Here is a 16,197-nt window from a genome sequence, read left to right as displayed (position 1 = left end):
AATAGTTGATGGCAGCAGAACAGAAAGATAACAGAGTTTTGGGGTGTTGATAGCCCCAGGCTTTGAGCATAGAGGGAGGGCGCCAGGAAATGTGCAGGGCCAAGTGGTGGAGAGCAGAGAAAATGATGTGATGGACGTCAGGAAGACCCATGGGCCTCAGAGTCCAGTCAGGTTGAAAGAATTCATGTATTTCCCGGAGAGAGACACTGTCTCTTCCCATAGATAACCAAATTGTTTATAGTTGGGATATGCATCTTTATGTAAGCGTTCTTACTCAGAAAGCCGCTGTGGATATGGAAATACATTTTTTGTGTAATGCCGAAGTCATTTAAATTCATTTCTGACTTTCTTTTTTCTTCCCCATCCTAAATTAATCTCTAATAAGTCTCTGCATATACATACACGTCTTTAAAGTATATAATGCACAGTGTGGCTGGTTTAAGCTCTGTATTACCATTACTTAAAAATTACATTGGATGTTTCACTTTTACTTCTGATCATTTTTTCAGTATGTCCATGTTTTAAATTTCACAGTGGAATTTCCAGCATCACCCCAGTTAGTGATGCTCCCTGATCTATATAAAAACTGTCCACTATCTTAGCTTATTAATTAGCAATCTTGGTTCAAAATCTTTGGATCTACTGAAATTTGACACAGCCTTCTAAATTTTGTTGCATGACTTTTTTGTTTTAGTACTATTCATTAATTCAGATATTTTTCAGGGTGTAAGTAAAGTGAACTGTACCAGGAAGCAGTGAGCATGTCCTTGGTTATTCATGAGCTTGTATTGTGGGGAAAAGCATCGTTTTTCTCTGAGTTAAGCTTCATGTTCTCTCTGTTATCGCCAAGACTAGATCAAGGTTTTTGTGGAAGAAGCAGCTGTTTAAAGTACCTTGTCACCCTCAGCATTTGCACATCTGTATGTCGGTTTCCCTGGTGTCAGCATCGACCCCTTCCCTCTGCAGCGTCAGAAGCAGGAGCGTGACTTCTAACCACATGGTGCGTTTGTAACTGGAAGCACGCGGGGAAGGAGTATTACAGACAGTAAGAGACCGTGTCTGTCCTCCCTGTACTCAGCTCAGAGTCATGTTGGTGGGAGGGTTAGATTTCAGCCCAGTTTTGATGATGAAGGTGACGGATTGGGCCCTGAGAGAAGCTGTGCCACCGTCCTGCCCAAATGGCACCTCCTCTGGGACCTGTGGTGGGAATGGAGGCCCCGCTGGACAAATCGGTGACTGAGTGAGTGGGTTTGTGAGCCTGGAAAGTTCAGAAGTGGGACAGGCTTATGCTTTGCCTGTTTACTGGCTTCGATCCAGCCTGGGCTCTTGCTCCAGTTGGCCTCCCACGCACGGCCTTATCCACAGTGTGCTCCCTGTGGCCACCGCATAATAGCAGTCCTGGAACATCATCCAGGACTGCTTGTTTTTTTCCTCTCATGATCTGAGGATAATGAGGAATTCCTTTTGTCATCATCACCAGCAAGAAACTTGTATTGTGCAAGTCCTTGGGCGCTGTGGTGAGAACAGGTGCCAGTGCCCTGTCCTCAGGGAGCTCTCAGACCAGGTGTGACAAGTGTGGGCAGGTTCGTGTGGTGGGAGGAAGCTTCAGGGGAGAAAAAATCCACAGATCCTGTGACTCCTCTCAACCCCTCTTCTTTTTGTTTGTTTTTCATTTACCGTCTCTGAAATGGGGATGCACTTTACAATCAAGGGAGCAGCCTAGTTTAATTAGCGTATTTTTACCTTGGTGGTAGGTAATGTAATTTGCCTTGGATTAGATTTGATGAACACAGTAAGTACTCAGAGAGGGATGGGGAGGTGTTTCAGGGAAAGAGAATGGGCTTGGCAAGGTAGGGACTTGTGCGTGGAATAAAGAGCCGTAGGGATGGGGGTGGGAAGGGGCTTTAGTGCCAAGCTGCAGCGTGGAGGCCGCGTGGACTGGGTGGGGCGGCGGAGTCCAGCATTAGAATGTTTCCATGGAGTCAGGCATCCACAGGTGTTCGTCCCACCAGACCTGAATTTCTGCATTCCTTTCTTAAAACCCACAAGGTAAGGAAAAAGCTCTGGCGCGAGTGAGTTGTTACATCCAACAGCCATGTCTGGAAAGAGTCTAGACAGCTCTTTCAGGTTGGTGATGGCCTTGGACCTGGGAGTTGGGTCCCTGTTGAGCCTTGTGTCCCTGCGTGGGCACCAGGCAGAGCGGGACGGATGAAGGATTCTGGGCTCAGTGCAGATCACCTGCAAAGCAAGCTTGTCAGGAAGGGCTTGATGCCACGTCACCCTGCAGTACCCTCAGGGGGTCTTGTGTGAGTCTAGGCTGACTCCATGTCATCCTCAGACTTCTGAAATGTGGGGGTTAAGTGTGGTTCTGTATTATGCATAGGGTGACGACACGTACACCTGCTTACGCAAGGACCCATGGTGCTCGCTGCTGGGGGTCATTCCAGGAAAGGTTGTTTCCATGCACCAGTGGATGTCCTTTCCCATCGACAGCAAGTAGTCAGTGGCCCAGGGTACCTTTTTTTGTATAAGTTGCCAAGAAAACCCCTAAAGCCATAGTTGCCGCCTCTTGGAGGAACTACCCTTCTCTGGTGTGTCTCTCGCTTCTGCTGCTTCTGTTTCTCTTATCTTGAGATACTGAGTTAGTATAGTATCACTCATATTAACTTCAAATCTGAATTTGCCTCTGATTTTTAAAGAACAGGTACATCGATAAGCTTGTGTTGCTGTTTAACTGGAAAGCCAGCGTGTGCTGATGTATCTGGCAGGATGTGACAAGCAGAGTGACCAAGAATTCGCGTCCTATTTCTTGGGTTGGCTTTTCCCAATCTACAGATGTGGGGTGAGGGTGACAGCCTGCTCGCCACCTGATACTCTGTGCTCCTTGAAGAGGGAGGACTTTGAGCCGAAGCATGGCTAGTAATGTGCGCCGATTCTAAGTAGGGACAAGGGACAGCTACTGAGTGATTCAGCTGGTACTTTCACACACAGGAAATAGTCCGATGTTCAGAAATTCCTCCTTGTGTGGTTGTCGCTAAAATGGGCAAAATAATGTGTATTCACTGATTTCCAAAGAAAGAGGGTCTGTAGGAAGGTTATTAAACTTGGAAGACTTTCTCTAACCCCTCCTATGTTTGTGGTCGAATCCTGACATCACCAGTGGGGCTGGGGAACGTCCCCCTCACCGTCCCCCTCACGTACCTTCTCACACTGTTGTTCCGTAACAGTGGGGAGTAGGGCGTGGGGTGGGTGGGAAGCTCCACCAGCATTTAGGGTAAACACCCAGTTTCCTGTGGACCTTCTGAGTACAAGCTATTCCACTGGGTGAGGGATTCCCTACAATGTATCCCCCCAACCCAAATCAAAGGAACTAGTTTTGAGCATAAACAGGTTCTTAATGTCGTAGCTTTTACAGCTGAACCCTACTGTGGGGCCATTAGTTTTGTCTTAGTCCACCATTAGCAGATCCAGGAGCGTCTTGTGTTGATGGTGAATGTTTACCATCGTGTGTAAAGAAGGGAGTGAACCTTTATGTATATACTGAAATCAGATGAGACACGATTGCTGTGCGATCCCTGCAGGGGTGCTTACAGCTTTTTTTGAGGGCTAAATTCTTATTTTTAGATATCTTGACATCTTTTAAAGCTGCCTTCACTTACTAAAAATCAGCATAAGTATGAAAATCAGTCTTGGAGTAGAAAGGGATATACTTCAACTGAGTAATAACTATGCATATGTTAAAAATATCAGCTAAAAATTACTCGAAGTGTTAACCATGAATGGATACAAAATGCAAGCTGGAAGAGTTATTCTTTCAGTATCAAAATTTTAAAAGGTTTTTGTGACACTTTTAACTATGGACAAATTACTATTAAAACTCAGCTACATTTATAACATTTTAAATAATTGTTTTACATTATTTGTTAACTTTTCCTGAGGCATTTTGCATAGTTACGTAATTAATGTTTATCTCTTTGCCAGAATTCTGTTCATTTTTTTTTAGATCAGAAACCTAAAATGAAATGTTTCCTTTCCATTAAATTGTTATTGAGCTATGTAACTATCAATTTGTGAATGTGAGAACAAGATTATCTTGTCTCTTTTGGGATAATTCTTAATAGTGATAATGCTAAATGTTAAAATTACAGAACAGCTTATTTCTTTGGAAATTAGTATTTGCATGCTTGCCAGGTGAGAAATGTTGAAAATGCGGACATGAAGAAATTAAATTGCATTCATTTTGTATAGAAAGAAGACATTAAAAACCCCTTTTGTCTTTTGCCACCACTGTGTTTGCTTAGGTACAGAAATGAGGTCGTTGTAGGCACTTAGAATCTTATCTTTTACTTCCACAATACTAAGCAAACATAGTCTCCTAATTCCAATACTCAGACTCCTGATTATCAGATCCAGGGGAATAGATGATAATATACGTGAGCGTTGGCATTTGATATGTGGGAGTCCTAACCACACACAGGCTGCTGGAGTGGGAGCCACTGGGCCACCAGGGCCTGGAATGTGCGTGGCTGGGAGCAATGAAGACAAGGAAAGAAAATGCTGGCGAGAAAGCAGCAGCAGTGCCCTTGAGGGTTGGAGTCTGGGACCCTTAAGAATGAGGGGGAAGCAGACACGTCTGGGCTAATCCCTGGGGCCTATCCCTGGAAGAAGCCATGGTCTGGAAGGACCAGGATAGCTGCTCCGGGTGGTCTGAGCTCAGCCCTCCCAGCTTGAGAACTCTCTTGGCAACAGCTGCCCCGGAGGCAGGCTGTGAAGATTCAGTGGACAGAGATGGAAAGATGCTGAGAACAGGGTTGATGCTCTCACGACCGTTGGGTGCCAGCAAGTGGAAAACACTTGACCAGCTCGGCTTCCTGAACTGAGCTGCAGGTCTGCTGCTTAAACACTCCAAGCACATCAGTGGAAACTCAGATTTCGTGCGCAGCAGTGGTGAAGGGGACACTCCCTCCTGGTCGGAACGTCTGAGTAGAATAAAGCGTAAGGAAACGGTGTAGTTCGTCAGTGTGAGCAGGTGTCCGTGGTGGGATCGAATACATCCCTCAGAGCCAGTGAGATAAGCGGGACCTTTTCTCACTCTGAGGTGGCTGACATTCATGCTGTTCCTGCCCATATGCAGAGAAGAGGAAGTGTCACTGGGAGCTGGTTCATTTTCCTGTTTTCTGATTGGAAATTCATGGTTTAAGTTCAGCTGGCATCAGAGTCTTTACATCGTTGAGTTTGGAAGCTTTTCAGACACTCAACTGTATGAGCAGGGATCGTCTGCATCCTGTAGCCTCCACAATGGGTAGCCGGGGTGTGAAGTCCTGTCTTCACCATTAGTGTTTGCAAATGCCTGTCTCTCTGCATAAAAGTTTGTTTTTCTTGAAGGTTCCAGTTAGATCCTTTTACTTAATGAAATACTTAAAACTGTCATGAAAATGAATCTGCCAGCTACCATGAGTGAACGTGGGTGGGTTTTGTTTGTTTTCCTGTGGTGAATGTTTTACTAGTGTAAATACTTGTATGAATGCTGAACACTGGGGATGGTGTCATCTTTCTGCTCATTCCCTCTTGGTTATAGTTAATGACTTCCACTTGGAAGGTGTGTCAGGCACAGTGAAGGGTGAGGATTACGGGCCACACTGAAGAGTAACCTTTGGTTCAAACCCTGCACAGGTGTCTGTTGCTTTTGAGTAAAATTAAGTGGCGATTTCCATTCTCAAGGGAAACATACACAAACACACAACAGAAATAACTTTAAAAAGCAAACCTTTTAGTTTATGTGAGGTCCAGCAAATTTAGCTTGCAAAGTTTAACCATTTTCTCCTAGAAGGCATTATTAATTCGGTGGCTTTTTTTCTAGAAGTCATTAATTCAGTAGTATAAGTTAAATATATTTCTTTTGCCTGAAACTAATCACGGATTCTAAAACCAGTGACTAAAAATGGAATGTTAGGGCTTCCCTGGTGGCGCAGTGGTTGAGAGTCCGCCTGCTGATGCAGGGGACACGGGTTCGTGTCCCGGTCCGGGAAGATCCCACATGCTGCGGAGCGGCTGAGCCCATGAGCCATGGCCGCTGAGCCTGCACATCCGGAGCCTGTGCTCCACACTGGGAGAGGCCACAACAGTAAGAGGCCCACGTACCGCAAAAAAAAAAAAAAAAAAAAAAAAAGGAATGTTAAATTAAGTATAGTGCCCCTGAAGGAAAATACCCAATATTGGATACATGTATTTAGAAAGTGTAGGACTCTTAAAAGTCACGTGCTTTCGACATACACTTTGTTTACTAGTTTTGACCTACATTTGTAAGAACACATATCTTAAGTTGTTTGGATACAACGGCATATATGTATGCTCATGTATGTATAAATATTCAGTGTTTTTCTCCCTTTCCATAAACAAAGAAGACATCAACACTCTTCTATATCAGTATTAATAGTAGAGAGCCATTTTTTCCCCTCAAAATTAGAAGTCAGTTTTCAGGAAACCCTTATAATCTTTGTGAATTTGGTTTACCTTAATAATATGCCTCTAGGACAAAAACAAAAACAAACAAACCAAAACCACATATATTTGTGGGCTGCATTTAAAAATTTTCAATACCACACGCCTTAGGAAGGTAAACATTTACGAACAGAAAATGTAAAAGGACCCATTAAGGGCAGTTGGTGAGAAAGCACTGGGGTAAAAAAGCAGTCACTGGGTTACCCTGATGTGTCCAACACTTCAGTGGATGTGTTAAGTGGCTGACTGTACCCTGACTGCAGGGCCTATGGGAAGCCCAGGAATAATGGTCAGGAATGTCCCTGCTCCTTACCAGGTAGGCAGGACAGACAACAGTCTCAAAGTGGGTGGAAATTTGAGTTTAAGTGCCAAGGACTCCAAACAGTGTAGGCATGGAAGAGTTACTGCAGATGAGTGAACAGTGTTGTACATCCTTAACCACTGGGCTTGCACACTGAGTTAAGTGTCATTTCATTTTCACCTGTGCTTTTCTACCCTGGTCCTTGGCTTGTCTGAATTGCTTTGCTATCCAAGTTAGTTTGCAACATGAGCACATTTTCACATTGTCTTTGCATATTGATTTAAGCTTTGATTACTCATTATTTTTTCTTATTTCAAATGGAAGGGGTTTTTTTTTCTTATCCTGTGATTGTATGGAGCGTATTTTGGAATATGCATACTTTGTAAAGATTACCTGTAAATACACACGTACTCGAAAATCCAGCAGAGATTGTGGGTTCCAAGACTAAAGCAGAGATCTTTGTTTACAGCGCCTTCCACTTCTAATGACACATCAGTGGGTAGAGGATTGTATACATTATGCTTCATTATTTACCTTTTGAATAGATGTATTATTAATAATTGCCACGTGATCAAAGTTGGGCAAAATGTTTAGAAAGCATAATGTTTCCATAAGTTAGGAGTTTGTACTGTCATGGTTATTCTTATTTAATATTAGGTAGTGGACTCATCAAAACTTTATCACACACATTATATGCCAAGATTGTCCAGATGTTTTATTCCCAGTAGTTCAGGGTAATTTTGACCTTGAAAGTGATTTTGTTCACAGGAAGCCTCAGTGTTTGCTGGGAGAATTCCTGTAGCTCATTGGTCTCACAAAAAGAAGTAACCATTATACAAACTTACTCAAAATAACTAGCCTACTACACGTCTTCTAGTATGTTTTTTGCCCTCCTCCCCCCACCCCCCCAAATCCTTTAACTGCAGGCCTTTTCAGGACAGAGCCATTATTTTAGAAAGCAGGATTTTTAAGTTTATATGTATAAATATTTAAATATATATATTTATACATATAATTATATAATATTTATATATGTTATATATATTTATATATGTATAATTTGAAGATAAAATGATATAAAAATCCTCGAATATTCTGCATCTTGCAAAACTATAAGAGGGAGATAATATTCAGTCATTTTTATCTTTCTAATAAAATCTTTGTCTCCATTTTATTACCATTACTTGCCCAGATGGGGCAATTTGTTTAAGAAAGTCACTGGACTCATTAATTTAGGCACCACTTTATGTATATCGTTAAACATGGTTTAAAAGTGAGAATGTAACTGTTATTTAATCTTTCATTCAGCAGTTGTTTAGTGATAGGGGTTGTGTCTGTTTCTGGCACATAGTAGGATCTCTTGGATGAATGAATGGGAAAATAAAAGTCAGGGTCACTTCCATGGTGTTTGGGAATTTTGAGTAGGAATGAGTATGAAGCTTATTTAATAAGAGCCAAGTGAAAGCTGTATTTTGTACCATTTCAGAGGTGATTCAGTCTTGGACAGTAGCAGTGTGCTCTTCAGATCTTGGATTTCCAGAAGGTCAGAGTGCCCCTTTGATACTGTGTTCTTTCCCATCTGAGAGAAGAAACAGAGGGCTGTGGTGGCCCCTCATTTCAGAGAGGAAAACGAGGCTTACATCACCGTGCCTGTGACAGGCGGCCTCCTGGCCAGCATCTTGGGCTTCCTGAAGTTGCTCGGGGCCCTGCTGGTGGGAAAGGCAGGACAGCTGCAGGGAGCAGCGTGTGAGCCTACCTCTGACCCTGACCGCTGGCTGACCCGGGGCAGGGGTGGTTTTTGAGGGAAGTGAGTACGTCTACCAGGGTGCTCCTAGTGTATGGATTTGCGCAGAGGACCTGACCTGGCCCAAATCCCTATAAACATTTATAGGTGGTCTGGGCTTGCTGAGGGGGTCGCCAGTTTTATTTTCTGTGTCTAAACTTACCCTCTGAGGTGGCCCAGGAACCTTTCTGAGCAGGAGCTGACCAGCTTAGAGTTGGGGTCCATCCACCCCCCTCCAACCATGGTGGTCTTGGATCCCTAAGCTAGCACTTGGGTCATTATGAAGTTCCAGGGATTAGTGTGTCGATTCTGTAGGGTAACATGAACAGTTTGATGAATGACGACTAGAAGTCCCAGGTGTCCTTTGGAAAAGCCCAACAGTTCAAAAAGGGACACAGATGATAGATGTGACTGCCTTGGTTCCTGGGGCCAGTGCTGGCAACCAGTCTGCAGGTGCACATCCACCAGTCTTGCCATCAAGGGGATCAGGTGGTGTCGTTTCCACTGAACAAGCTATTCTCAGTCCATTCAAAGTAATCAAGAATGTTGAGGAGGGTCTGCCTGCTTAGGGGAGAAAATTATCTAGACTAAGTTTTTCAGAATTGGTTCCTTCCACAAAAACAGGAAGTCATTCTTCATACGGTCAACAGTTCTTTGTAAACTAGAGTAACGTTGGTAAGAAATGTCAGTTTGCAAATAAATCATACAGTACAGAGAAACTTATACGTAAGCATTTACAGAGTTTTGAAATTTTTTATTAATTATTAGCCAGTAGGATTCAACATATTCTCATAGGTTCCTTAACTCAGTGGCACAGTGGAAGTTTTTTTGGGCCTCGGCTGTCCCTGGGGTAGAGTGTGAGTTGGCACTGAGGTGCTGTGTATGCTGATGGAAGATTAAATAGTCAAGGGAAGATACAGGGGAAGGTGAGCAGATTTCCTCCTTGAAGAATTTTATTTAGCTGAGAAGAAATGGGTAGAAATTGAATTTCAGGTAAATAAAATGTAAGTCAAACAGTCACTGATGGACAGAAAGTGCATTCCTAACAAGCCCACTAAAAAGCTGCCTGGGGACCAGCAGAAGCAAGGATGACAGTGTCTGGACTGCTCATCTGCGGCAGATGCTGAGCCCGGCCCCATCCTGAGTCCTGGTGGACTGGGAGAGAGAAACACACGAGGCTTGTGTAGCCCAGGTGGCTGGCTGTCAAGAGACATCATGTTCCCCCAGAGTCGCCTGCGCACAGCCAGCAAGGTTCAGGGGAAATGCTCCAAGCACTTTCCTTCAGTTGGTTATCTTATGTTCAGACCAAGAATGCTTTCTTGGACTCAACACTTTGTAGATGTCTTATTCCTTTCTTTGCCCTTAGTGAAGCAAGAAGTGATCACAGGCCAGAAGAGTAATGGGGACAAGATTGTTGTTGCCACAGAGAAGATTGCTAGGAAATAGGTCAACTGCATAGCGGAATGTTGCAAAAACTGAAGTGTTTTTAAAACTCTTCACAGATATCTTCCCTATCCCAGCCTATTCCAAAATAACTAATTTTGTGGCACTTATGTTTTGAGATTCCACCTCCCAATGTATGATAGTTGCCTCAAGAAATTTCACTTCTGCCTCCCTCCATGTTCCCTGTATTCTGTAGCCCGTGTCCTGGGGGACTGTCACAGTGAAGCGTCTGTCTTACCATTGTGCTCTTTAGACAGTTGAGCATCCGGCTTCCACAAATCAGGTTTGTCTAGATCTATGTAACTGACGTGCATCGTGGGATTGATCTTTACTGGATCACATGTACGTTTGTAGAGGATAAGCTTTTGGCAGAAGACAGAGTAGTCAGCTAATTGCAGCACCAAACGGGTGTTACAAGTTGAGGTGAAGGTTCTTCCCTTCCTCCTTACCATCGGTGAGGATTCATTCTGAAGTTGGTAAAAAGAAAAGTAGCTGCTACGGTGGAACAACCAGAAACTGCTGGAGGAGATAAAGTGTGTGTACTTTCTCCTTGCCCGGTAATTTTTTTTTAAATCCGCAAGATACACTTTAGCATCTTTTATATTTTTCTTCAGTGATTCTTTTACTTGAAAAAACAGAAGTCTTCCCACACAGACCAATATTCAAAATCTATTAACAGTTTGTGGGGATGGGGAAGGAATCACAGGGTTGGGCTTTTCTGTTTTTTTTTTCATTTACTTCTACTTAAGCACTTAAGCTCATTGTGCCAGAAATGGTTTTTTAAATTTAACTGTGGAGAAAATATGAGTGTGTGTGTACTTAAATATTTCTTCACAAGAGAAGGGGCTCATTGGGGTTCATCCAGCTGATGCGATGGGTTGATGTTTTCCTGCGTTTGGTCCATGCATGTTCCTGTGACATGTAATTTACATAAATGCTCTGTAAATCTTGTGTTAAAAGGGCCTTGTTCCTGCTCAAAAAAAGCAGTTTTTGCCTTGGTTCTGCCTGTAAACAAAAGAGCTGTCCGATTTTTGAAAGGGGCCCTTCCTCTGCCCCCTACACATGGAATCTCCAGCAGGGTGGTCCTCACGGCTTGAGGCTCCAAGTGGTGGATGTATTCGCTTTGTGCCCTATCCAGTGATGATGGGATGGAGGATGTTCTTACTGATGAGGAGTTTACAGTGTGAAAGGGGAACGTGGTTGCCTGAAGCCAGGAAGCTAGTGCACAGAACCTAGAGCTTGTTTACCTGTGATGCGCTCACCTGGTGTGACGTGGCATCCTGGGACTGCGGGGCTCCCAGTGGGGGCAGTGAGACCCCACGGGTGGGCACAAGGAGGAGAGTGGGCTTCTGAGTAAGTGGAGGACTTGGTGCTCTGGGTTGAGGGTCTGCCTGGGATGCTGGGTGAGAACAGCAGCCCCTCCCCAAATGTCGGGAGAACACGAGCACCCTTCAGCGTGGACTGGATGCCCTAGTTACCAACCTACCGCTTCACATTCAAAGAGAAATTTTAAACCATGCTTCGCTCCTAAACTGTGTTTTTAGGCTTAATTAAAATTATCTGATTCTCGTAAGCCCTGTTTTCTTGTCTTAGGATCCTGTGGTGAATCCCCTGCTGTATTTCACGTTGAACTTCTGGGTTCTTGCACGTTTTCTCGCGCGCACGCTGCAGCTGCTTGTCATGTTGCGCTTTGCCCAGTCTCCACAGAACCAAACCCCTGCTCCCCTCTGTCCCTTCTCGCGTGCGCATTCCTGTCCTCCCTTACATCTCTCTGCCTCTCCGTAGTCTCACCTCTAAGAGGGGAGCCCTCTGGGTCTGCTCTGCACCCCTGCTTTCACTGGAGGGCTCTTGAGGCTTTGTAGATCCGAGTCTGGCTCCTCATTGTACAGATGGGAAAACTGAGGGCTGGGGAGGTTGTGCTCCTAGCCGACTTACAGCTGGGTAAGTGACCCTCTGGGAGCCAGTCCCCACTTCCCGAATCCAGGTCTGTGCCTTCTCCACACACAGGGTTATGGCTGCTTGTGCTGTGGTTTTTCTTACTGTCAGGTCACATGTGGTCAGGGCTGGGCCCTCCCTTCTTTGTTCATCCCGGCTGATGGCTCAGAGGATGTCGTCCGAAATGGTCAAAAGGGGATGAGCCAGGCACATACACTCTAGAATTGACCTGGAGTTGGACTGTTTTCTTTGGGAACCTAAGGATAGAGGTTCCATATGGAAATGTGCGTTATCAAAGGATCAGAATGATGAAAATCACAAAATGCTGGTGAAAGAAATCAGAGTTAAATACCTTGTTCATGGATCAGATGATGCAATGTGTAAAGATGTCAATTCTTCCTAAATTGATCTGTAGATTTAAGAGAACGCCTATCAAGTTCTCAGCTTTGTGGTAGACATAACAAACTTTTCCTAAAATTTATGTGGAAAGGGAAAGGCCCTCGAATAGCCAAAACAGCTTTGATAAGAATAAAGTAGGAGAAATCATTCTTCCCCATGCTAAGGCTTCCTGTGTAGCCACAGTTGTCAAGAGTGTGGGTTAGACCCACAGAGCAGTGGAATGGGGTGGGGAACTCAGACCTACACAAAATGCCCAATTAATTTTTGACCAAGGAGCAAAACGAATTCAATGGCGGAGGGATGACCTGTTCCATAAATCATATTGGAGGAATTGGACATCCATAGGCCAAAAAAAAAAAACTAGACCTGAATCCCACACCTTATACAAAAATTAAGGATCATAGATCTCAGTGTAAAATGTAAAACTACAAAACATCTAGCAAAATAGAGAAGTCTTCAAATCTGAGGATGAGGCAAAGAGTTCTTAGATTGAAACTAAAAGCACAGTCCCTAAGATGAAAAATGGATAAATTGGACTTCATCAAGATGAAAACTTCTGTTCTGTGGAAGACTGTAAGAGGATGAAAAGATGCTGGAACTGGGAGTGCCCCTGTGTTTGTAGACCTGCACTCACCCTTCCTGACTCTGACAAGTGTCAAAGTTAAGTGGTAACATCCGGACCTTACTGGCTAGAGTTAAGATTTCAACATAGTCCATATTTAAAATATATATTTTTCTTTCTGGTCATGCCATTAACTAAATGTTTTGAGGAACTTTATGGTTATTCCCATAAACGTACAAATCCCAATCATGTTGAGAGTTTTTTTCCATCATCCTGAGCATTTGAATAAGCGTTGGTGATTTTATAATCCTAGAGGAGAGTTTATATTTATCCTGATTACCTTACTTAAAATATCCTTATAGAACTCAAATTTCTAAATTTTACATTGGAAATATGGCATAAACCTGAGAAAAATGAAAGAGCGATAAATCCAGTCGTAAGATAGTAACAAAGGAAAACACAGTAATTGGGAAGTGATGTGACATCTCGAGATGTGGGCCCAGGCTCTGGAAGGACGTGAAGGTGCTGCTGATGGGTTTGCGCGCAGTCCCGGAGCAGCCTTCGCCAGGCTCCGAGGACGAGGCCCCATGGTCTCACCACCCTCCTAGTGGTAGGTCAGTGGGTGGGGAGCGGGCGGGCGCTGGGGACTGAGATCCAGAGCTGCGAGCCGCTGTGTGGTCGACACAGGGAGAGCTGATGGCACCCCAGGTCCAGTTACTGTGGCGGGGATAAAAGAGAAGCGCGTGGATGCCTAAGAGGTTGGGATTTCAAGTTTCCTCGGGGTTTCTGATACTCTGTCATCTGCTGCCTTCGGCCTCCGTCCCCTGGAGCCATCCTGCTCTTCGCATGTACTGCTGGCTGGCTCGCCCAGCATGGAATTCTTCCCACCCAACTCGGAGCAGGTGCCGCGCCTGGGAGCCTGGTAGTGTCCTTCACAAGTTTGCATGTGTAGTAGGTACCACATGAGTACTTGCTGGGTTTTTAAACTATGTTTTCTTCCCTATTTCATGCTTTCTGAGACGTTTCACGTTCTGTGTATTTGATCTTTTCAACTACGGTGGAAGGTGATAGGTGTTATTACCAATATTTTATCACTGAGAAAGATGAGACCAGAGAAGTTAGCTGATGTATGGTTTGTGTTCAGGGCGAGGAGAGGTTCCCGGTCTGCCTGCTTCTACTCCCCTGGACAGGTGGGTTCTTGCCAGGACAGCACAGTCTCTCTGCAGAAAAGAAAAGCTTCCCACAGAGATGACAAATGTGCCTCCAGCAGCTGGGTGGGAGGGAGAAGGCCGTCAAGGGTGCTCCCTAAGCCTTATAAAGCCAGCGGCTTAGGAGAGAGGCGTTCTGAAGGTTCCTGACAGCCATAAAATTCCAAACATGGAAATGATTGCTTTGTTATATAAAGCATTCGTTCCAGCATTAAATAATAAACTCCTGACACCAAGAATGGAAACCATCCCTGTTAGGCTGGTCTGTTTACTCGGCGCTTACCCAGCTGTGGAGGTGGCTCTGGGGCACACACTCCCCTCTTGGGGGTATTCCTGGCTCTACGGGTTGTCCTATTCTGACCCAACACCCACAGGGCTCTGCAAATTCCTGTGGGGTCCAAGTTTGCCAGAATGAGGCCAGGATGGAAAAAGAGAGGAGCTGCAGTATCACCTCCCTTCTTGCATTTCCTAGGCTGTTTTTTCCTTCGCTTTTCTAAGACTCAGGGTTTGCCTGGAAACTCTGGACTACAATATGAGTAAGAAAAAGAATTCTTCCCAGGGTGGGGGCGGGGCGGGGGGGAGAATGGTCTCTGTCTTAGTGAGATTCAACCGTACATTGGGGGCTTTACTTGACTTGCATTTTCAGTTCAAATTTATGACTTGGCTGTAAATCTCTCTTTCCTTTGTTACAGAACACATGAGAACTTTAATTTCTACTGTTGTAATTCTTGGTCTTATGGAGCTTCTTTGTCCAAGAATAATAATATAAATAACGTTTTTGATAAAGTAGAAAGTGTCTCAAAAAATCACTTTTATTTTCTCTTCACTGAAGTTACAAACGATTTATGTGTTTACTTTTCTGTCATACATTCTTATTCCTAAAATGAAAGGAGAGTTAGATGGGTGTCTTGAGTATCAAAGCATGGAAAATACACTCTTTGGAATTTTGTATGGGAAATTCTCAAGCAAGGGATCCTGTGGTCCATGTCCTTTAACATCAGCAACTGTTTGCGCCTTTTCAAGGAGCAAAATGTAAATGCAGCATGGGCGAAGTGATCTACGTGTTTCCTTGTAAACCATGGAATAGTCTTTATAGATTGATAGGTTTTAATAAAGTCTTGCTTAGAAATGTGATGTGGAGTAGGGTTCCTCTCTCTCATAGCCTTTCTGCATTGAGTTTACAGAGTTTCATCCTGAAGACTGTGTGCTCATTACAGATCCAAAGTGAGGAGCAGAGGGGAGGAGCAGCCAAAGTTGGATGCTAAAGCATCCAGCTTTAGCCTGAATGGATGTAAAGTGAAGAGAAACACTGTGTTTCCATGGCGATACCATGGCACTGATTGTAGGTCAACCTCAGGCAGAAACGAAGGAGGGGCTCTGGGTGGATGGAGTTGTGTGTAAAGCTAGCCAGCTTCTGTCTTTCCTACCCATCTTTCATCTATCTTCCTTCCTTCTATCAGTCGTCTATCTATCCTTTCAATTTATTCTTTCTATCTCCATTCATCTGCCTCTCTTATCTGTCTTACTATATTATCCTCATTGGTTGCTTCAGAACACAAGATCGCCCTACTTATATAAATTTGCAGTGAGTTTGACATAGATAGTCTTTTGGACCTCAGTCTACCAGATGCTAAAGTAGCTCCAGAGTTAAAAATAACTGGACTTTCTGCGTGGAAAAGGAAACGCAGCGAGGACATTTTAGCCCTGATGCTTGGGACGCCTGAGGAACCTGCTCCTGCCGCAGACGCTGGATCCTTTACGTAACACATGAGCCAGGCTGGTGTTTCACACACTTGAATAATGGAATAATCATCGATTTCCCTCTGTCCTTTCCCCACATGGCCACTAAACAGTTAAATAATCACCAGGCACTTTCCCTGATTATGAATGCAGCATCTGTCCAGTCGCTTATTTGAAGTCGTTCTGTATGTTGGTGTCTGCTGCTCATTTGTGATTAACTCCATCAATACATAGTCCTGGTCTGTAAAACAGAGGGGTCATACTCGGTTCTGTAGGACACTGACCCGTGAAGGTGTCACAGCCCGGCTTTGAAGATAAGCCACTC

The 16,197-nt window shown here is 44.2% G+C and overlaps 1 protein-coding gene across 6 annotated transcripts in view; it reads left to right on the top strand.

The window, feature by feature from the left end:
• Nucleotides 1-16,197, top strand: part of DIP2C (disco interacting protein 2 homolog C) — a 354,106-nt gene that overhangs the window by 149,462 nt on the left and 188,447 nt on the right. The window lies entirely within an intron of this gene.

The sequence above is a fragment of the Tursiops truncatus genome, chromosome 2 (genome assembly GCF_011762595.2).
Source record: "Tursiops truncatus isolate mTurTru1 chromosome 2, mTurTru1.mat.Y, whole genome shotgun sequence".
NCBI lineage: Eukaryota > Metazoa > Chordata > Mammalia > Artiodactyla > Delphinidae > Tursiops > Tursiops truncatus.
The sequence above is the reverse complement of the archived record's forward strand: the minus strand, read 5'-3'. Positions and strand labels throughout refer to the sequence as shown.